We start from the raw sequence: 24282 nt of genomic DNA, 5'->3' as shown, positions 1-24282 counted from the left end.
ATTCCAACTCTCTCTATTTCTATCCCTTTTATTCAGTAAGGACTAGTGCAGGGTATCTGCTGTTGACCCACATAGCACTCCACCAGGTGCTACACTGTCACTTGGGCAGCCACAAATCTGCAGTGATATCAGAAACAAATGTGTTTATTGACATCTCCATTTACTGCTATCTAAAACATTCATGTAAAAACACCCACCTGACCCCCTGCCCACCTCTCCATTTGCACACTGCTGGCAAAGGGAAAACTCAGCTAAAATCTCTCTTTGAGTCCCCACCATTCAGCCAGCTTTCTGAGTGGAGATGCTGGCTTCTGGGAGGGACACCTAAGGTCCAAGGATGCATTAAATGACGCTGTGCAGGAAGCCAACCTTCTGTGGCAGAGCCGCACAGCCCTGAACTCTCCTAGGAAGGTGAACACATCCCCTAAGGAAATGAAGCTGATGGGGTAATGCAGCGAAGCAGCTGCCTCCAGCATTCCCCAGCCTGCAGTCACATGGGGCTCAAATCCGTGTTTCTAATTCACCCGCTCTAATTTTGATGGATTAGAAGAACATGCAAAGCACGCTGCCTTTTTCAGGAAAAGCTTTGGAGGTCATCAAGGATCACAACATTTAACAAACTCAGGCATATCCTAATAAGGAAAAAGAGTGGGGCCTGTCTTGGCAGAGGAACTAGAACCTTTGTAAGAAACACAGATCTCAAACGATCCTCATTTTCTGATAAAAACAAAGAGTTTATGGATCAGATAACTTGTATTAGCTAACATCTGAGTGAGTGATTATAGAGGACAATAGTCAAAATGATTGTGTTGTCCACTTGAAAGAGATAATATCTTCTGGAAAAAAAATAGTCCAATATGTAATATTTGGCTACATCAATTGAATAATTGGACACATTTTTATTCACACAAGGCCTCTCAGGGGATTTCTGAACATTCAAAATATATCAAGTCCCCTTCACCAACAGAAACTTGAGTAAATCAGCTTGGTCTAGCAGTCACCTTAGTTGTAAACTACATAGACTTGAAACTACACTCAAAAATAATTTTATGGGTCCATGATTGTCCTATGGAGACCCTGCAATCTCAGAAAAAGATCTGATCACTCAAGCCCAAAGGCAAAAACATGTAAAAGAAGGATATTTCTCTTCCCTGTTCCCTAAATGACCCGAATCCATGAGTTTTGTAATAATTTTAATAACTATGAGTTTTTTTGAGTCAAATAATCGGTTTGATGCTGTTCAATTGCAAAAATACTTAAATATGAATTACGTTCCTTTGCTATGTGTGGTAATAAGTAAGACAAGAATCTTACCCTCAAAAAGTTTAACTTCCTTCTTAATTTAAAATACATTTGAAATAGTTACAAAACATTATGAGATTTCCATAAGAGGTAAAGATAAAATGTGTGCAAAGCCAGGAATTAAGGAAGAAACAAAGAGAAGACTAGAACTATTATAATGGCTTTATTTAGAAAAAAAGAATGCTGCTGGTGTCTTGAAGAATGAATGAACTCTTATGTGGAGAAAGGGAGGGGGAGATTCAGTGAATGAAGTTGAATATTGTCAAATAAATTGGGCTGAATCAGGTAGAGAACAATGATGTGTGGAGAATACCACTTCATTGGGAGATAGAGTTGGGTAGATAATATGAGCCTGTTCACAAGGAGACAAGAATGGATTCTTAAGTAGTTAAGAACATGCTAAACAATTATTATTTGGGGAAGAATTACTCTAGAATTGCTTTGAGATTGTTTTTAATGCCATAAGAAACATATTTGTCTCATGGGTACTGTCAGCACCTTTTTGAGTTCAAAATGTGTGGAGAGTTCTCCAAAGTTGTACTAAAAGTGGCCCAAATTCTGACCTTCTTGGACTTAATCTGGTGTTCTTGCTCCATCCTTTTTCCATCCTTACTTTCATTCTAGAGATGATTTTCTTTCATGGAGGCTGTAGCACAGGGACCAAAAATTTGGCTGTACCCTGCCGTTTTACTGAGAATTCTGTTTTTATTCCAGTTCTAGTTCTTAACATCACCTCGTGCATAAGCAGCATGAGAAGTCATATGTGCATTGGAACCAAATGAAAACCCCAACAATAACCAGTTACTCTCTAGGAGTAATGCACTGTTTCCAGAGGACTTCAGTTTCAATGCAAATATGTTCCTTCATTCATTGAACATTTACTGGATGTTTTCTTTGAGCTATGTAGTATGACAGGAACTCTAAAGCACAAATCCACTGACAACTAACAGTACCTAACAGCTAGTAATTTTTTCCCTGAGTGTGTCAATCACAGTGACACATTGACAAGCATCTTCATAGAATAAGAGTTCAGGTTTGTAGGTGCAATTTATGAATGGTTGACAAAGACCCATCAAGATGCTTCTAGCTAGGAAGGAGTTGTAAAACTGGTGGGTACTGCTCTACAGGATAGACATTAGGGTACTTGGGGCAGTAGAGAAGGGACACCTAAAGAAAATTATTCCTAGTTTTATGTTTGCCCTGAGGCCAAGTCTACTCTCTGTACCATCGGGGAGTAGTACATTCTTTGTTAATCTAGTTCAAGGCCCAACTGTAGAGGGTCCATACATACATCTTCCACATTCCAGAAGACCTTATCTGTCAATAGAAGTAGTAAATGTTACATTTTTAGAGATTGAGGTCCTAAAATTACATGCAGCTGGCAGCAAAGTTGGGACAACAGCTTTTGTGTGTGGTCAGGGCAATCTACCTTTGCTTGGAAAAAAAAAAAAAATCAGAGAAAAGACAAAATGGGAAAAGGGAAGGAAAAAACTTTCCTTCTGGGTTTTTTTTTTTTTTTTTTGCCAAAAAAAGAATATTAAAATAATTTCAGCTGGCTGATGAAGGGTGAAATATCCCAGGCAGGGAGCTGCACAGCTCAAAGAAAATTAATTTTGTAGTTTTCTGCCAATTTTTTTTCTTCCTAACCTCTCTCCCACAGAAACGCTTATGTCTTAGTCACATACTGGATGAATAAAATAAGCGCATAGCTTGCTGTAAAGAGCTGGGGTTTTGGTCATCGTTTTCTTTGGAAGACAGTCAAGAATTAATTAGGCAAGTCTCTCCCCCTATCAAGTTTTGACAATCTGGAAATTTGGTGGCAGCACAAGAAGAGGTCTGCCAGTGGAGACTCTTGACAGTTTTCAAGACCGAGAGACTTACAAAGTTAGGCATCTGGTATTATTTGTCCTATTGCTTGCTTCCTGTCTCTCCTACAGTGGTGCTATTAAAATCTGGCTAATGATTGGATCCATTGGGGAATATTTTTTTCTTCAAATGTGTGTGTGCTCAACCTCCACTTTAGATTTTGTGAATAAGAGTTTCTCAGGGCGGGTATCAATAATCTACAATTTCAAAAACGTGTCCTAAGTATTTCTAATAATCACCCAAATTACACATCCACAATCTAAGATGATGATAAGACTTTAACTGGAGGGGTCCCCTACTCCAGGATAGAGCCACAAAAGAAGGAACGCTTTTCTGTTTTATATACGAGGTCTGACAATTATGTTTGTGAACTTGCCACTGTGTGCTTACATTGGCCGCACTGTACAAACAGCTCAGTAAGGTTTCATAACCCTGGTATATTAGTGTCTCACAGCTGTGTTCATGTCAACGTGTGGTGGTGTCTTGCTGAGTGGCATTCATTATTGTTGCGTGATTTTGTGTACCATCGCAAGAATATCTGAGCTTGAAGTAGAGCAATGAACAAACATTAAAGTTCTTGTTAAACTTGCCAAGGGTGGAACTGAAATCAGGAACAAGTTAGTCCAAGTTTGTGGGGACTCCTCTTCCCAGCACTGGTGCTTTGGGCTGGGTTGCTTGGTGTGGGGCTGGGATTGCTTGCTCCTCAGGGGAGACCTCCCTCAACCAAGGTATCCCTCCTGACTCTTAACTGCCACACTTGGTTGCAGGACCAGCCTGTTTCATACTGTCCCTCTTGCCAGTCTTGTTATGGCAGCTTATTTATATCTTTAGTTACAGGAATTATATTCAGCTTGTCTTCAGGTAGTTCTTAAGGTGGATGTTTTGTAATTTAGTTGTAATTTTGATGTGATCATTGAAGGAGGCAAGTATAGCATTTACCTACTCCCCCATCTTGACCAGAAATCATTTAGTGACTATTTTCAGAAATTATTCACTCAGCAGTAAACAACACCCTGATAGGTAAACATTTGGGATATGGCCACCAGTGTTTGTCAAATATCACATTTTTAAACCAAGTACCTTTCCAGGTGTCCTCTGGTTGTCAGATATTCTCTTAGGACACTGAACCTCTCTCCCAGAGAGAATATTCAGTGCCTTCCTTGTCATGTTGGGTCACTCCACAAGTTAGGAATGATATCCTGGCACCCACCTGAATGACTGTAATCTCTCCATTCCCACTGAATTATTGAATGTATTCAGCTGGGGTTTTTTTTGTTTTTGTTTTCTATTTCTGAAAAAAATACCATTGGAATCTTGATATGAAATGCATTGAACTTTTAGAAGGCTTTTGGTATTTTAATAGTAATAATTCTTCCAACCCTTGAACCCTTTCCATTTATTTGTCTTCAGTTTATATTATGAATGTCTTGTACTTTCATAATAGAGATCTTTCATCTCCTTGATTAAATCTATTTCTAGGTATTTTATTGTTTTTGATGCTATTATAAATCTTATCAATAAATTTCTTTTTTCTTGGCTTGAGCTTTAGTCATTACGCCAGCTGCCAGGTGATTTTACCAGCTCTTTTAGTGTGATGGTGCTCAGGAGTCATAGTGGTTGGGGTATGTTTCAGTTCACTTCCTTGGGCAAGATGGGTAAGGGTCACTCTAGGCAACTCACAGTTCTTTTCAAGCAGGTTTTCTGGTGAGGACTGATCAGGCCTACCACTTTCTACAGTGGCTATGAATTATTCCCCTGTCTGGGCATAACAGAGGAACTCTCTGGTCCCAGGACTGGCTTTGCTCTGCAGACAAAGCTCTACTGACCCACGTCTTAGCCCGAGTGTTGTTTTGTATGCTTTAGGTGCTCTTGCCAGCCCCTTTAGCCAGTTGGGACTGGGAGACACACTTCCCAGTGGATGGGTCTATGACTCAGGCACTTGCTTTGACATGGGCAAACCAGTCTCTAGGGCTGGCAAATATGTACTCCAATGACTAACCTGGTCAGAGTGTACCACCAACTTGGTTCATCTGATGAGCAAAGTTGTTGGTCGGGGTCACTACTTGGGTACTTCAGGTCAGTGTGTAACTACTACTCTTACCCTTCTAATGAGGTCTATCTTGGTCTCTGTGGTGCAGGGGCAGGGCAAAGGGGTTTCTTAAGCCTTACCCCTGTGTTCCAGGATTCTTTCAGCGGTATCTTGTTCATTAGTTGTTAGTTGTTGTTCTTAATTGCAGGGGGGGGGGGTGAAGTCAGGAATGAGCTCACCATTGTGATGTCACCCCTGTGTAATGTTTTTATTTAGAAGCTAGGTCACCAATTTATTATAATAATTTATTATCAGTTCAGGAATGGCAAGATGGAAGAGACCTATAGTACAAGGTATGTGGGAAAGAGCATGGAACTTCCATGCCCTTTCCAAGGGAGCCACTCTACCCAAATTTCCATGTGTTCACCAACCCAGAAACTCCCATTGTGTTAATTTAGATAAAGACAGTTTACAAGGAACTCTGGAAGAAGCAGCCCACCAACTCTGAGTCAAGGTCCAATTTGTGTCTGTGTTTGATTGCAGAATGATGCTTCTCCTTGTACAGGAAAGGTTTCTGTCCTCCCCAAATGGTCTGCAGTGCTAGGGGATAGGGTCTATAGCTTGTGGTTCCACACACATGATAGGGCACATCATGATCAGATGGCAATAGAATGCTTTCTTAGAGGTTTATCTGCTATTTACCAAGATAAGACTTTCTGTATAGCTGGAGCTGCTCTTCTTGAAAAGGGCTATTGCATTCATCCCAGTGCTAAGATTGTATCTCTTCACTTAGCCATTAACCCTCTTCACAGTTCCCCACCTTCAACTTTCTAATCCAATGTGTCAGCCGCATAGACAGCTGTGATTATAATTAATGATGGAAAATCAGTGCATGTTCACGTGTGAAAAGTGGCTGCAATGGGGACTGACATGTTGAGAATTCAGTGCTATTTGGCCGAAAGTAGAGTCTGCTGGCTCTGCACTGCTTCAAGGATAGGCAGCAGCTACATCTCAATTTCTGGCAGAAAGCATCAGGGACTCAGGATTCCAAAATCTTCTGCAGAGATGACTATTTCTCCATGTTCCCCTTGCTATGTATAAAGTATTAAAGGCAAAAGAGTCAAGAAATCCAATTAGAAGAGTATGGCCAACAAAATATATTTGGTTGTTCCTGACAATAAACAACGGAATCTTGAATGAATGTGGGATAAGTCCAAATAATAATGTCACTGTAGTTTAGAAAGATGATTAATCTCAGTGGCTACATAAGTTGAAGCCAAGAGAGAATGCTGGAGACAGGAAAATGAGTTTCCAAAAATGGAAAGAAAAAGGAAAAAAAAGATAGCAGTCACTAAGTCAAGAAGAGAGAATGAACATCCAATGTAACTTAGGCTCGAAATATCTGTCATCAAGAGACTGCTTTTCTGCTATTAACCCCCAAATGATATAAAATTTGGATAAGATGTATGACTTCTCTTTTTAACTACTTTTTAAAAACATTTCTTATATTTATCCCTAAAAAAAAAAATTCCCACTGTTACTATCCTAACTCAGAGACAAACTGTAGCTTACAGGAGGTATCTGATTTTTCTAGTTTGCCTAGGCCAGTGGTTTTCAAAGTGTATTCCCCAGAACAGCAGAATCAGCATCTCCTGAGAACTTATTAGAAATACATTATTTTCAGTTCCACTAGAGATCTACTAAATTTGATGCATGCTCAAGTTTGAGAGCCACTAAACTGATTTATGCTATAGAAGTAACCCTAAATCTCAGAGGCATAACCTACTGTATATAGCCAAATATATTTTTTATCACTCATATAGTCTGTTACTGTGACCTCTTCAGTGCAGCACCTTACCAAACGGTGATTCAGAAATTCAAACTTCTTTTTATCATATGGCTTTTACTATTTCAACGTGAGGCCTCCAGGACCCCCAAGACAAAAGAAGAGAGATCTGGATAGTTACAGTCTATTCATGAATTACCTTGGAGGCAACACATTTCCAACCATAGTTCATTGGCCTCTCACACTTACAAGGAAGATAGGGAAGAACATGGATATTGAGTGAGCATGACCCATAATTAATGGATTTAGTGCCAGTCTTTTCCTTGATCAGTATAGTCCACATAAAGATAAGAGGATACATTTTCTAACCAATGTTTCCTTTATGGCTTTTCTTCTTTGAGAATTATCAGTTTCCACTGTCTACAGTCTAATGGGTAAGTGTAAATTATTGTCATAATATTCAATAATTTTCACAAACTAGTTCCTTCCTACTTTCCCAATTATTGCACTTAAACACAAATTTGCAGTATTAACATGCATTATCTGTTCACTAATGTCTTTCTTTTGCTTCCTCATAAATTCTTCTCATGAGATGTGTCCTCTCATTTCACAGTGCCTTCTTTTTCTACTTTCCTATTCACATATTTCTCATCCTCGAAGACTGAAGTCAGCAATTCTTGCATGTATATCACTGTTAGAGATACTCCTGCTTTAGGAATATCCCCCTGGTGCCATGTGTACATTATTTGACTCTTCTCCCTTGGTCATAGCTAATGGAGCCAGAGGTACACATGTACCCATCTGAGACACTCACATTTTTGAAGCAAACATTTAACTGTATATTGTCAATAACACTGAGAAGTCTCCTAATGATTGTATACTTGATTGTGTACTTTAAGATTAAAGAACGTTTAATCTTAGAGTTCATGGATCACGAGTTCTGTTAATACCTCGTATATATGCATTATTAAGGAACCTATACTTAACCAAGTTATATATACCGGGGTGCCAAAAAATGCATACACATGACTTGTATTCATCTTTTGTTATCAGTATATATCGAGTATTACAATTTTAATACAATTTTTTCCTTTCTTAAAATGTGTATACATTTTTGGGGGGCTCTCTCTCGCTCTCTACTCGTGTGTGTGTGTGTGTGTGTGTGTGTGTGTATACACACATATATATGCACAAAATCATATTGAGGTTTCAGTTTAATATACTGCCTGTAATAAGCAGCAGTATATGTTTTATTTTCTTTTAGGCGCATCGCTTTCACAAAAGGAAAGATGTATTTTGATCCTAGTATCCACTCCTGTTAGAGACATTGAAAATTTCCCAGAATATTATCTGCTAGCTCCCCAGTTAGGAGAGAGAAAAGAAAAATGCTTCATCACCTCCTTGTGTCAATAAAACCAAGTGGTTTCAAAATCAATTCTCTTGTCCCCGTCATAGAAACAATTTTTTTAATTAGAGTTTGCCATATCACAGCTTCTGCTTGGTAGTCCATTATTTGCAGCCTAAGTTTCAGAGAAGAGACTAATCCACTAGGTCTTTTAATGAGTTTCCAGAATTATCTGAGACAGATAATTCTGTGAGGTTAAATAACTGAAATAGTAATTGACCTTTGTCTTCTCAAATTCAGGTATAATTCCTTCCTCAGTAGCTTATACCTAGATTGCACTATGGAGATTTATATATTTCTGACCTTGGTCCAGACTTTATCTCTTTTGCATTAATTGACTATGCATGTTGCACACTTAGGGAACACTATCACCTCAAGTGAGGTTTATTGTATATGCTTACATTGCAAACTTCCCAAAAAATAGATTGGAATAAATTCAAGAATATATACATGAAGGAAATTACCTTTGCTATCTATATAGTTGATCATATAGTATATTTTTCATTAACTTTTTGAATGCATAATTTAATTGCTTGAAACACTCTACCAGTTTTGTTTATATTTTATTTACAGTTACAATTTTCATGGGTTTTTTTTGTGATTCTTTTTAAGTAGCTTGATTATGTTTCTGTGTACTAAAAGATAGACATAAATTATAGAAGCATTTCTTCCTGAAAATGGGGTTATTTTTCCATAATTTTCACAAATATAGAAATCATAATTAAAACAGCTGGACATTAAATAAAAACTGTTAAAGAAAAATGTGTTTAAAGAAAACTGCTTATTTTTTTGTATTATGATTTTGAAAAGAAAAATAAAATGAATTGTTGTACAAAAAATTTACATAGTGACAAAGGAAAAAGCCAAACTCATATGAATATCTTGCCACCACTAAAATTATCAGTTTAAAATTATTGTCATATGTCTGTTTTATATAAGCAGCAATAAGACCATATATACAAGCTTACCTCTTCTTATTTTTAATCTAAAATGTTTATATTCTTGAACTATTTATCTTCATAGTCATAATTTTAATTTTTATATTTTGTCCCAATATATGATGTTTTCGTAATTAATTATTCACACATAATTAAACATGTGTATTGTTTATTTCACCGTTACAACATAAAAGTCACCGTTACAATTTTTCACCATTACAACATAAAAGTCAAGTTTTTGTATACTAATATTTTTCTATATTCTGAGTTATCTTCTTAGAAGAAAGTCCAGAAGTTTTACTACAGAATTGGAAAATATAAACATTTATATAACACTTGCTATACATTGTCTAATTGCTCTTGAGAAAAAGCTGTAGGCCATAGCGTCAGAAGGAAAAGGTCAATGCTACCATATTTCTATTTCTTCAGACAATGTTAATATTAACAGCATCATTTTTATTTTAATCTTTATTTAATTAACAGATAAAAATGTCTAATTGCTTTTGATCTGTTCCTTTATCATTAGATTTTCCATTTTCATACGTTTTAATAGTTACTAGTTACTCTTTAATACTTAAGTATTCATGTTTTTATCCTTCATTGAGAGCTAAATGTTTTCGTTATTAATGTCGATGAAAGAATGTCCAGCATATAAAAAAGTTTTATGAGTTTATTTGAGCCAAAATTTTGAGGACATGATCAGAAGCAAAATTTCAACAGATTGAGAAAATGCCTGGAGAATGGCAGTTCTGAAGCTTTTATACATTGGAACAAAAGAAGATGTAGAGAGGGTCACATGAAATTCATTGGTGGTAGATTAAGGTGGCAGGAGAAAGCTAAGTGGGAAAATCTCTAAGAATGGATAAAAAACAAAATGGAGACACACACATACTTCTTTTACATCAGTGGGTACAAGATAGTTCATAACTAACATTTATAGCACATAGAGATGCTATGTGGGCAACAGGATAACAGTGAGGGGTTCTGTGGTCCTGTGTTCTGGTGCTAGCAGTTGTGCCTTCAAGGTGTTTAGAAAAGAAAATTACTCTGACATTTCAGAGATATGTTATCCTAAATGCACAGAGACAATAGACAAGAATTAGTTAAGGTGAAGATTGGCCTTTATCAAAGAAGGCCTATGATGTGACTGCCCACCATGACCCACTCAGTTAGGGATTTTTATGTTCAGGCCAATCTGTGTGGTTCCTTTTAGTCAATTTGTAAGGCCTGCCATTCAGGTCCCCTGTGAAGATGTCAGGTTTGCATGGTACATGATCCCTTTTGTGTTCACATGAATATTATAAATATTTTACGTAATAAAATAGGCTTCTGTTTGTCATATTTAAAGTAATTAGGTTTCAATATAGTTTTGCCAATTTATTTATGGGGAAGATTAAGGGAATTGCAAATACTTTTAATTTCTAAGAAGTCAAATGTATCTAAATTTTTTTTAAAAAATTGTGTGTGGTTTTTATGAATAGTCATCCCCATTTTCCTTGACATACCTTCTCCCTAAATTATTTTCAGTAATGTGTTTCCATCTATGGGCTGACTTTTTTTTTTTTTTTTTTAATATTTGAATTTCCATCTGTATTAGTCAGGGTTCTTCAGAAAAACAGAATATACATACTGAAAGAAATTCATTTTAGGGACTTGGCTCATGCTTTATAGGTGTTTCCCTCTCTGTACTAGGAAGAGGAAGATAACCAAATCTCTAGAGACCTTTATCAATGGAGAAGGCATCAATTTAAATCTGCTTAACAACCATACTGTCATTTACTGTGCTTTGCCACATAAACTCCCATAACTGACTCTCCCTGACCCCATCTTTTGTCTTTTGCTGAAGATGGTATTTAAGGTGGTAGCTTAGGCCACTTGGGCCACTTAGTCAGTTTTTGTGGAGGTACACATGTTATTAAACTTCTGTTTGCTCTTATCCTGCTAATCTGCCTTTTATTACAGGGCAAGAGGGAGCATTTAGGCTAAGAACTGGAAGGGTAGAGGGAAAATTATTTTTTCTCCCCTACAGATTGGCGATTTATGATAAGACCTGCTGAGCCTGCTGATAGGAAAACTGGCAGAAGCCAGCAAACAGTAAGAATTCTTACAAAAGTCAGCACTCCCCAATTTCACTCTGTAGTGCCCAGTTGAGAGAGGAAGGTAAAAATTTAATCTTGTCCTTTCCTTTCCGAATGTAGAAATTAGCAGGAGAAAATATGTGAACTAGTTCCTCTGGTAAAGATTTGTTATGCGTACTCTTGTTTTCTATTGATACTTCCCCCCCCCCGTGGTCATTATTTTCTTTTGTCTCTGTCTTTTGTATCATTTGTCATAAGAGGAGAACCATGCATAGGCACATGAGGTTTTCCTTTTGTTTTGTTTTATGTCTTGAGAGCTTGGCTTTGCGACTAGTGACAATACTTTCACTGGTCTCTGCCAGCCAGAAGATACGTGTGTTGGCATTCATCTGGTGGACAGCTGAACAGGCTATGGATCTTGGAAGCAGCATGTTCTTTTTCCACCATGCCAGCTTTCAAGGGAGTTGGTCATAAGGAGCCTTTGTCACCTCAACCGTTATTGTCTTGTTAGCTCTGGAAAACTTTCATTCCAGTAATGCCTCTCTTGTATTAAGATTAGTGAGTCTGTGACTGGAGGTGTCTCATGTTTTTATGGGGAAATGAGAGACACTGTTTTCACCATAACATTCTTACTGCCTGTGACATGGAAGGTCTTTGCCTTTTTAGGCTAACCCTGAAAGTGAAATTTTTGGATCTTGTGAGGGCTGCATCCTTTGCATCCTCTTTGAGATGCCTCTTACATCCATGGTTAAGCCATTAAAAGGCTTACTGGTTTGACACTTTGAGATTAATATAAGATCCTTCTTGTCAATGGAAGATTAGATTCTATTGCTGTTAATTCTTTGTGGTTTTGTTTCCTACCTGTAAACTGGGCTGGGTCTTGAATTACTCTAGAGGTCTCAAATATCTAACTATGAATCTCCAAACGAACATTTCTAATTTTCTTCCAAACTTTTGACTTGGAATCACGAAGAACAAAAAGTTTTCTTTCCCTTAAGCTCTGCAAACTGATGGGAACAACTTGATATAAACTTCAGAGAAATTACCACAATAGCTTACATTTAGATAATCCTTGGACCTGTTGCTATGTGGTCACTCAGAAAGTTTACCTCAACATAAAAGATATCAATCTGAGATATTCAAACTGCAAATGATTCTTTGAGCCCAGCATCTAGAAACCTGGAATGGACCCAGACTACGTTTATAGTCTGCTCCAACATTAATCTTTGTTTTTCTTTTGTCTCAATAGAAATGCCTCTTATTAAATACCTGATTGCTCACATCACATAGCCTACATTTGGAAGCCCACCTACTGAAATGAGAGACACACTGTTTCACTAGACTGACCTATCCTCAGGACTGAGAGATGGGCTCAATGAGAGATAGAGCAACTATCAAATTGACTTCTGAAACTTCACTTGAAGTTTCAAAGTTAGGACTGAAAAGGAGCACATATCACCCTAAAATATGCCTCTTTGGCATAAGGATACTTTTTAGCTGGTTATTTTTAAGAAACAGCAGACATAGAAAAAGCTCCAAAAATGAAGTAGAAATTACCCTTTAGTAAGAGACATTTATTTACAAGGGAAATCTGTTTAAGGGTGTCTCCCTCAGGGTCCCAGGTATGAGAATAACCAACTCGCCAGACATTCTTACCAGTGGAGAGGGCACCAACTTAATTGGCATAACAACCCTGCCCTCAATAACTGTGCTTTGGCCTGACAACTCTCCATAACAGCCCCACACCCCCAACATCTTTTCTTTTCTTTTTTTCTTTTTGTCTTTAGTTCAAGGTAGTATTTACGATGGTGTCTTAGGCCATTTGGGGAAGTCGTTCAGTTTTCCTGGATATCTCCCATGTACACAGGAGCTATATATGTAATTAAACTTCTGTTTGTTTTTCTCCTAGTAAGCCACCTTTTATTACAGGGGGATCTCAGCCAAAAACCTAGAAGGGTAGAGGGAAAATTATTTTTTCTCCTCATAATATTGTAGTCTTGCGACTGAACGCTGAAATATTCAGGCAAAATTTCTAGATTACAGACTGGAGGCTGAATTCCTTCCTCTGTAGGATCCTCAGGCTTTTCTCAAGGGCCTTAAACTGATTGGATGAGGACCACAGACATTATAGAGGATAATCTGCTTTATTCAAAATCTACTGATTTAAGTATTAATCACAGGAGTGAAGTCACCAGAATGACAGCATAGGACATTCCTGACTTTGCTTCTCCTTACAGAAATAACAACTAGTCATGAAGAAGACTTCACTGAGAGAGAGAATGCTGGATCACAGGGGTGAGGCTGAAGTACCCCACTGTACCACAGAGACCAAGAATTCACTACAAGGTAAGAGAAGCAGCCACACACTGACTGTGTTGCTCCTCCCCGGGCCAGCACAACACCATGCAGAGGGGTCTCCCCTCAGCCTCTGGTTCCTCCAGTAGGAGAAGGGAGCACAGGGGGATCAAGCAGCCCCCCAGTATGAGGTTTGCTTTATGGGAGACCCTGTTCTGGTTTTGCTCTGTAGTGACTGCAGGGGAACATATGGGCACAACCACTGGAAACCTGACTATGATGGGGAGGGGCTTCAAACAACAGGATCTTGGCAAACTGAGTGCACAAGTAGTGCCAGCAGAGACTTTGCTCATAACACAATCAAGTCAGTGACAGGCTGACCAGGGAACTTGGGGAGATGCAGATCTGCTTGACTTGGGTCCTCAAACAAAGATTTTTTGCCGGCCCTAGACCTGGTTTGCACATACCCAGGCAAGGAGCTGAGTCATAGCACTACCCACTGGGGAAGAGTATCTCCTGCCCCATATGGCCAGAGGGGTGGCAAGAGCTCCTGGAAGCCATTCAGCCAAGCAGTGCTCAAGCTGAGGAGAGGCTTAGGGGAGCTGATCACTCCCAGAGCAAAACCAGTATTGGGCTTGGAAGGTTCCTCTGGTACACCCAGCAAGGGAAATAATTCATAGCAAAGGTTGAGGGTAGTATGGACTTCTAGCCAGAAAGCCTGCTTGAAAAAATTTGGGAGTTGCCTAGCGTGGTCCCTTCTCACCCCACCCAGGCAGGTGAGCTGAAACATGGCCCCCTCTGTCCAGAAGGGCTGGCAAAAACACATGGAAACTATATTCACCTGCAATGCTCAAGCTGAGAGAAGGGCAGGTAAAGCCAATAGTCTGCAGATGAAAGACAGTGGCCCTGTTTGACAAAGAAATTTGGATTACAGTTTGGCTTGAGTTAGGAAAATAAAGAGCTTTATGGCTGCTTCTTCCACTGTGCCTGAGAGGGAAAATAATTCGTAGCCCCACTCATTGCTAAATATTGCTGTTAGCCTGCCCAACCAGGGAAACTAATCAGAGCCCACTGGACACTGTGGAGTGTATCCAACAGCTCTGCTACAGTGGCAAGTGAAAGGCGAGCACAGCCCTTGGCTCCCCACCTGCAGAGCAAAACCAGTGAACTCACCTGACCAGCAAGATCAGTGCACACTGTTGCCTGATTTGGGTCCTCAACAAATAAGTCATACAGACCTGTCATGCTGTCCTGCCAGGGCAGGGTAGCTAATTCACACTCTGTCTACTACTGAAATATAGTACCCAGTCTACACCATTCTAGTAATACTGACCAGAGAATCAAGTCAACCACAAATCCCATCTCAAAGCTTCACTTGGGTAGAGAATAAAACCAGCAGTTCTACTCAGCTGTTCTCAGCCATTGGCACACCTACCCTTGTATCCTTGACCTCAGAGTTTGAAAATTCACCCTGCCCATAAAATGACCCTCATAGCAGGCCCCATGTGCCAAAGGCCAATGCCAGAAGACACACCCAAAAACCAAACTGAGATGATCTGTCTCTGTCAAAGCAAACTTGTGCATTCTGGAAAAGGAGCCTGATTACTCAAAAGTGCAGATACCAATGTAAAGAGTCAAGGATCACACACACACACACAAAAAAAAAATTAGGTAAATAAGACAGAACCAAAGGAAACGAATAAAAGCTCTTATAAATGACCCTAAAGAAATGGAGATCTATGAACTGTCAGACAAAGAATTCAAAGTAATCCTCTTCACAAAGTCTAGCAAAGTACAAGAACACAGAGACAGACAACTAAACAAATTGGAAAAACAATACATGAACAAAATGAGAAGTTTGACAAAGGAAAACCATAAAAAAACTAAATAAATAAATAACAGAAATCTTAGAGTTGAATTTTTCAGTTCAGTTATATTATTTTTGATAGTTTCAAAAGCAGACTTGACTTGCAGAAGAAAATATCAGCAACCTGGAGGATAGGACATTTGAAATTATCCAGTGAGAAAAACAAAAAGACAATAAAAGAATAAAAAGAGTGAAGAAAGCTTTCAGGATTTATGGGACACAATGAGAAGATACAATATTTGCACTGTGAGAAATGCAAAGGAGAAAAGAAAGTATATTTAAAGTAATAATGGCTGAAAACTTTCCAAACCTGGTAAGAGAAATGACTGTCCACATCCATGAGGCCCAAAGGACCCCAAAAAGGTTGAGCTCTTATAGGGCTTTACCAAGACACATTATAATTAAATTGTCAAAAGTTTAAGACAAAAAAAGGACTTTAAAAGTAGCAAGAGAAAAGAGAGAAGTTCTATACAAGAAAACCCCCATAAGAGTATCAGTGGATTTCTCCATTGAAACTTTTCAGGCAAGGAAATAATGGGAGGACACATTCAAAACATTAAAAGACAAAAACCATCAACCAAGAATTGTATCCCAGGAGAAGCTGTATTTTTAGCAATATTAAGGAGGTATAATGACCTCAAAAAAAAAACCCACAAGAGCTGAGGGATTCATAACCACTAGACCTGCTTTACAAGAAATGCTAAAGGGAGTTCTTTAGTGGAAGTAAGAGGATGCTAATTAACAGCATAAAAATATAAAAAGTAGTGTAAAACTCCATTAATAGTAAATATATACCCAAAGTTAAATTCCGTAATATGGTAGTAATGCTACATAATTCACTTACAACTCTAGCTCAAAAGTTTAAAAATAAAATAACTATAAGTACAATAACCTATTAATTGCACAATATTTTAAAAAGAATGTAAATTGTAACAGCAACAACCTCAAATGTGAGAGGAAGGAGAATTAAAAATAAAAACTTTAGAAATTCTATTGAAGTTATCAGTTTAATTAGTGTTTTATGATTTTAACATACTTTATGCAATTCTCATGGTAACCACAAGGAAAAAACTTGTAGCACTTATACAAAAGAACATGACAGAGAAATAAAAAGATACTGATAAAGAAAGACATCAAAATACTGAAAAATACAGCAGGGTAGGAAACAAGGAACAAAGAATTTACAAGACAGCCAAAAACAAGTGAACAAAATGGCAATATTATACCTTATTTATAAGCACTTTAAATTAAAACAGTAAACAGATTAAAGTATCTAATTAAAAGACAAAGAATGGCTAAATTAAACAGATTCAACAATGTATTGTCTATAAGATTTTAATGTTAGCCTTAAAAACACACATAAACTGATAGTTAAGGGATAGAAAAAGACATTTAAACAAATGGTAACCAAAAAAACAGGGATAACTATACTTATCAGATAAAATAGACCTTAAACTATACAATGGTAAAAAGAGAAAAGAAGGTCATTATATAATGGTAAAAGAGTCAATACATCAAGAAGATACAACAATTTTATATATTTATGCACTCAATATTGAAGCACTTGAGTATGTAAAGCAAAAACTAACAGCTAAAAGAGAAACAGTAATACAATAATACCTGGGAACTTTAATATCCCACTTTCAACAATGGATATATCATCCAGAAAATCAATAAGAAAAGAGCAGATTTAAGCAACATTATAGACTAATGGATCTAATAGACATAGAATGTTCTGTAACCTTCTATCTGACAACCACAGAATACATATTCTTGTCAAGCACATATGGAACATTTTCAAGGATACACCATATTTTAGGTCCCCAAATGAGTCTTCACAAATTCAAAAAGATTAAAATCATACCAAGTATCTACTCTGACCACAATGGCATGAAACTAAAAATTAATAACAAGGAAAACTGGAAAAATCAGAAATATATGGAAATTAAACAATACTCCTAAACAACAGTGTGATCAAAGATAAGTTAAAGGGGAAATAAAAATGTTTCTTGAGACAAACAAAAATGGAAACACAGAATAACAGAACATATGGGATGAAGTAACAGCAGTTATAAAAGGGAAGTTCATAGCAATAAACACCTACATTAAGAAGCAAGAAAGATCCCAAATAAAGAACCTAACTTCACAACTTTAAACTAAAAAAAGAATAAACTGAGCCCAAAGTTAGAAGGAAGGAAATAATAAAGATTACAGCAGAAATTAACTAAAGAACAGAAAATAATAGAAAAGATTAATCAAACTAAGAGTTGGTTCTATATAAAGAAAAACCCTTATACTAATCAGGAAAACAAAAACAAAACAAAACAAAACAAAACAAAAAGGAGACTTTACAACTGATACCACAGAAATACAAAGAAACATAAGCAGCCGCAATTAACAACTATACATCAACAAACTAGACAACCTAGAAATAATGGAACAATTCTTGGAAGCATACAATTTACCAAGACTGAATTAGGAAGATTAGAAAATCTGAATAGACAAATCAATAGTAAGGAAAGTGAATCAGTAATCAAAACCTCCAACAAAGAATAGCCCAGGCCCAGATGACATCACTGGTGAATTTTACTAAACATTTAAAGAATTACCACCAATCCTTCTCAAACTCTTCCAAAAAGTTGAAGAGGAGGGAACACTCTCAAATTCATTTTAGGAGGCCAGCATTACTCTGACACCAACGCCATATAAGAACAGTACGAGGAAAAAAGAAAACAATTACTCTTCAATATCCCTGATGAATGTAGATGCAAAAATTCTCAACAAAATGCTAGTAAACAGAATTCAGCAGCACATTAGCAAATTTATTCACCATGACCAAGTGTGAATTATCCCTGGGATACAAGGATGTTTCAACACATGCAAATCAATCAATGCAATACATTACATTAATAGGATAAAAGTAAAGAATCATATGATCATCTCAATAGATGCCAAAAAAGCTTTTGGCAAAATTCAACATCTGCTTATGATAAAAGTACTTAAAAATTAAGCATATCTCAACATAACAAAGGCCATATATGACAAGCGCATAGCTACCATCATACTCAATGGTAAAGTGTTAGAAGCTTTTTTTCCTAAGATCAGGAATAAGACAAGGGTGCCCACTTTCACCATTCCTAGTCAACATAGTACTTAAAGTACTAGCTAGAGCAATTAGGCAATTAAACAAAATAAAATGCATTAAATTTGGAAAGGAATTAAAATCATCTCTATTTGCAGAAGACATAATTTTATGTGGAGAAAATTCTAATGACTCAACCAAAAACTGCTAGGAAAAACTTACTAATTCAGTAAATTTGCAGGATACAAATTTATATACAAATATCAGGAGCGTTACTATACAATAAGAACAAAGTTTTTTTAAAAGGAAATTGATTCCATTTACAACATCAGCAAAAACAATAAAATAATTAGGAATTAACCAAGGGAGTGAACGATCTCAACTCTGAAAATATAAAGCATTGATGATGAAAGAAATCAAGAAGGCACAAATAAATGGAAAGGTATTTTATGTTCAGGGATTGGAAGAGTTAATATAGATAAAATGTCCAGACTATAGAGTCAATGCAATCCCCATCAAGATTCCTATGGCATTTTTTGCATAAGTAGAAAAAACAATCCTAAAATTTATATGAAACCATCAAAGAACCTGAATAGCCAAAGTAATTCTGAGAAAGAAGTAAAAATCAGGAGACATCACACTTTCTGATTTCAAGCTATACTATAAAACTATAGTGATTAAAATACTGTGCTTTTGGAATTAAAACAGACAACTAGATCAATGGGACAATCAAAAGCCCATAAAAACCCAAGCATATATGGTCAACTAATATTTGACAAAGGAGCCAAGAATACTCAATGGAGAAAAAGACAGTATGTTCAACAATAAATAGTGCTGAGAAAACTGGATATTAACATGTAAAAGAGTAAAACTTGACCCCTATCTTATACCACTCAGAAAAATTAACTCAAAATGTATTACATGCTTAAACATAAGAGCTGAAACCATGAAATTTCTAGGAGAAAAGAGGAAAAAAATTCTCCTTGACATGAGTCTTGTAATGATTTTATGGCCCTTACAACTAAAGCACAAGCAACAAAATTAAAAATAAACAAATGGGAATATATCTAACTAAAAAGTTTCTGCACAGCAAGGTAACCATCAACAAAATGAAAAGGCAACCTGCTGAATGAGAGACAATACTTGCTAGTGTTATATCAAATTAGGAGATAATAGCCATTCTATATAAAGAACTCATAAAATTCAACATCAAAAAACCCCACAAACAATCCAATTAAAGAATGAGCAACTTACCTGATTAGACACTTCTCCAAAGAAAACTTGAAGATAGCCAACAGACACATGAAAAGATACTCAACATTACTAACTACTAATCATCAGGGCAATACAAATCACAACCACAATGAAAAATGACCTCACACCTGGCAGAATGGCTATTATGAAAAAGACAACCAAGAGCAAATGTTGGTGAGGCTGTAGAGAGAAGGCAACCCTTGGTGGGATTATAAAGTATTGCAGCTACTATAGGAAAACTGAATGGAGATTCCTCCAAAAATTAAAATAGAGCTGTCATAGGACCCAGCAGTTTCACTTCTGGGTAATTATCTGAAGAAAGCAAAAACATTTGAAAAGATATAGGCACCCACGTTCATTTCAGTATTGTTTACAATAGCCAAGATATGGGAGCAACCTAGGTGCTCATCAACAGATGAATGTATAAAGAATTAGTGATATATCTATACAATGGGATATTACTTGGCCATAAAAAATGATGAACTCTTGACATTTACAACAACTTGGATGGACCCAGAGAGTATTATACTAAGTGAAATATGTTGGACAGAGAAAGACAAATACCATATGCTTTCACTTATATATGAAATGTAAGAACAAAACAAACAAACACACAGAATGAAACAGAAACAAAGTCATAGCTACTAAAGCAAACTAATGTTTGCCAGAGAGGAAGGGGATGGCGGAATAGGCAGAAAAGGGCAAGGGGATTAAGAAGTACAAACTTCCAAGTATAAAATTAGTCATGGGGATGTAATGTACAGCATAGGGAATATAGTCAATAATATTGTAATAACTATGTTGACAGATGGTTACTAGACTTATTGTGGTGACTATTTCATAAAGTATGTAAATCTTGAATCAATATGTTGTGTGAAACTAATATAATATTGTGTGTCAACTATAACTAAAAGGAAAAAAAAAGAAGAAAATTCCTGAAAATCTAATAGAAAACCACCAATAAATCTATGGAAAAATAAGATTGCTTAAAGATATGTTAGACATTTGATAGAAAAGGAAATAAACATACTACTAAATGAATGTGCCTCCTTTTGAGTTAATCATCGTTAGTAGTAAGATAAATTCAAATTAAAACCACATTAAATTGGGTAGACTTACCACAATGGTCCCTCAGTGAATCATACCTCCAAGTAGTAATGCTCTTGTGAGGTTCCCTCCGTTTTGACTCTGCGCTGGAACATATAACTTGCTTTGCCATTAGAACATCTGAAAATGTGGGGCACGTTTGGGATTACCTCTTGGAATGCTGCTGCCACCCTGTGAGAATACACAGTATGACCTCTTTTAGGATTAAAGACCACACAGAGAGAGATGACCAGCTTTGGAGCTGTCTCAGAGGGACCAGCCCCAGCAGTCCCTTCTGCTACATGTAGCCAAACAAATAAACCCAGGAAAAACCAGCAGAAATGACCAGCCAACCCAGAGAATGGTGAGAAATAATGTCATGGTTTTTTTTAGTTTTTTTTAATGAGTGTGTTTTTTGGGGGGTGGGGGTGTCACATATTAATAGATTAAACATTACACTGATATACCATTTTTACTTATGGAATTGGTAGAAATCCAAGTTTCACAATTCACTTTGGTGATAAGCTATGGGGAAAACATACACCGTCATGCACTGCTGGTGGGAGCATAAATTGAAACAATCCCCTGTAGAAGGCAATTCAGTAATATCTACTCACATTTCAAAAGTTCATTCTTTTCTACGCAACAATGACATTTCTAGAGATTTATTCTACAGATACATTTTCTCAGCCAATCATCTCCACCCCTCCATTTCCGAAAATTTTCATCTCATTTAATAAAAAAATATATATTCAAGTATCCCCAATTATCCCTAAATGTCCTTTACAGGTTGTTTGTTCAAAACAGTATCCAGTACAAGCCCACATATTACATCTGGCTTCTGTACCCTAATTCAACGTAGTAAAAAATGATTGACTGTGTCATGTTAAGGCAAAGCTTTCATTTTTTCATCTTTTTAAACCATTGTTAATTTGGTCTTTATTTCTGCATCTGATCTTATATAAGAACCAATCTACAATTTGCTATTTAGAAGTGAGGTGCTGCTACAAGATAATTTAAAATAAATAGCTTTGGCTTAGTAGGTGGTCAATAGTGAAGACAAGCAGAATGGAAAACTGTAACCTTGTGATTTTAGGACAAAGTTTTGGTTAAATTGTCCTCTAGTTATATTTTGGAATCTGTTGTATTTGTAACTCAAGTGAAATGGGTTGAAAATTTTAAAATGTAGGTATAAATGGCCTAATTGTTGTAGTTTTGTTTTTTAATCAAATTACTACAAGAGACAATCATTTAACTCATACGAGTTTAAAAGGTACTTCCACAGAGACAACCCAGGTATTTTATGAGCCTGTGCCTCTACTCATTATTTCCTGGTGAGTTGATCATCAAATTAAGGATTGTGCCTCCTCATCCCCAGCAGACCCTGTCAGCACTCTGCCAGTATTTATTGTGATCCCTTTACTGTTTTAGTGCACACCAGCTCCAGCACTGCTTCCTTTCCCTCTAGTCAACACCTGCATCTCTTTTTTGGCAGGCTGCTTTGCCTCAAACTATATTAGAGCCAGAAATGCCTGTGAATGCAAATTCCTTCATTTAACCTGGGGCAGCCCCAAAACAATGACCAATGAACGCAGAAGTATAAATATTCCAGCTGCCTTGTTACTTGATTAGGACATCATTAAGGTTGTGACTGCCACCATTTTACCACCTCCAAAGCTTCCCTGGGCAATTGAGGCAATGTTGCCCTCCACTGGCATTCCTTGTCATCCTTAATATCCTGTCCCACTTTCCCACCCCATTTTTGGTTTTCCTTGATCATACTTGCTAACGAATCATTTTCTCATGAATACTTGTCTCAGGTTCTACTTCCTGTGAGTCCAGTTGAAGATGTCATCCAAGATCATTATTTTAATAGGATTCCCTTGTTCTTCTAATTCAGGTGAAAAAGATGGAGATGGGTAAATCATTGAGATTAAGAAATAAAGGAGCAAAATTTTAAAGTAGAAAAAATACAGAGGGTGTCAAAAATGTTTACACATTTTAAGAAAGGAAAAAGATTATTAAAATTGTAATACTCAATATATACCGATAACAAAAGATGAATACAAGTCACGTTTGACTTCTGCAATTACAAGAGATGCTTAAAGTGGTTACCATCAGCGTCCAGACACTTCTGATTACAGTGAACTACTGCTTGAGCACATTGACCAAAGTGCCCACTTGTATACATTTTTTGGAACCCCCAGTATATATGTGTGTGAGTGTGTGTGTGTGTGTGTGTGTGTGTATATATATATATATATATATATATTTTATTATTATATCATTAGCCATGTTTCTGGAACATAGGCTTGACTGAAAGCAAATAGATTAGAAACCTACCATATCGTTGAGGTTATTTTTACTATTCAAGAAACTACAAGCCTGTAGCTGTTTGACACCTAAAGCCAACCCAGGGTTACATAGGCCTCAAGAAGGGAATTTTCTCCAATGCCCATTTCTGAGGTAGCCATGGGGGATGAAATACAAGGCATAAAACCTGAAGAGGAAAATTCCTGAACCATAGAAGAAAATGGACCCCAAAACAAATTAACAACAACTAGATGTGCTAAGTGAGAAACTTAACTCATGGGCAGGACTAAGAATGTTCAAAGTTCTTGCTCAGTAAGATTTAATAACTGTTATGAAGAGCAACTGCTGTGTGTTCCCCATTCCAAACCTTCTCCAAAGAGAAGATTTTATTGTAGATATTCCATGCCCACTCATTCTCCATCATTCTGTATTGGGTATAGTGAGGATTGAATTGGAAGTAAAATATTTATATTTTAGTTTTTAGGTTGTAAGGCAATAAGAGTATACACTCAGAACTGATGGAAAGCACCTTCTACAAACTGAAGACCTTGGATCTTGAGCTGAAGGCAATAACTAGATGGGATTTTACTTCGTTGGGAAGGAGTGAGTGAGTCTATCCCCAAAGAAGCTTCAGTAAGTATAATAAGGGTGCCTGTACAAGATAGTTTTCCACGCATATCTATTCTTCTTTTATTCTTCCATTCTTCTACCTTAGTAATAGAATCTCTAAATTTTGATGGGATGTGGATTTAGCATGGCTTCCCACTAAAGTCATTTCCCAACCTCCTTTGCAGATAGGTGAGACCAGCTAAGTTTTGACCAAAAGTATATGAACAGAAATGAGTTCAGCTTTCAGTTTATGCCCTCAAGGAAAATTGGTGTGTCTTCCCTCGCCCTTTTCTCTTGTTACTGCAGCTAGAATGTGCTTGTGATAGTGAGATCTGAATGGCATGACCATACCAGACCTGGACTACTTATGAT

At 36.9% G+C, this 24282-nt stretch overlaps 1 long non-coding RNA gene across 1 annotated transcript in view; it reads left to right on the top strand.

Annotated features, from left to right (window-relative positions):
• Nucleotides 1–21346, top strand: part of LOC109444555 (uncharacterized) — a 121262-nt gene extending 99916 nt beyond the window's left edge. Inside the window, exons 6-7 of the long non-coding RNA XR_012489495.1 lie at nt 13642–13750; nt 21212–21346. This is a non-coding gene — a long non-coding RNA (uncharacterized LOC109444555). The remainder of the gene's footprint in view (nt 1–13641; nt 13751–21211) is intronic.
• The last annotated feature ends 2936 nt before the right edge of the window (nt 21347–24282 follow it).

This window comes from Rhinolophus sinicus, linkage group LG10, assembly GCF_036562045.2.
Source record: "Rhinolophus sinicus isolate RSC01 linkage group LG10, ASM3656204v1, whole genome shotgun sequence".
NCBI classification, from domain to species: domain Eukaryota; kingdom Metazoa; phylum Chordata; class Mammalia; order Chiroptera; family Rhinolophidae; genus Rhinolophus; species Rhinolophus sinicus.
This window is presented reverse-complemented; position numbering and strand designations above follow the sequence as displayed.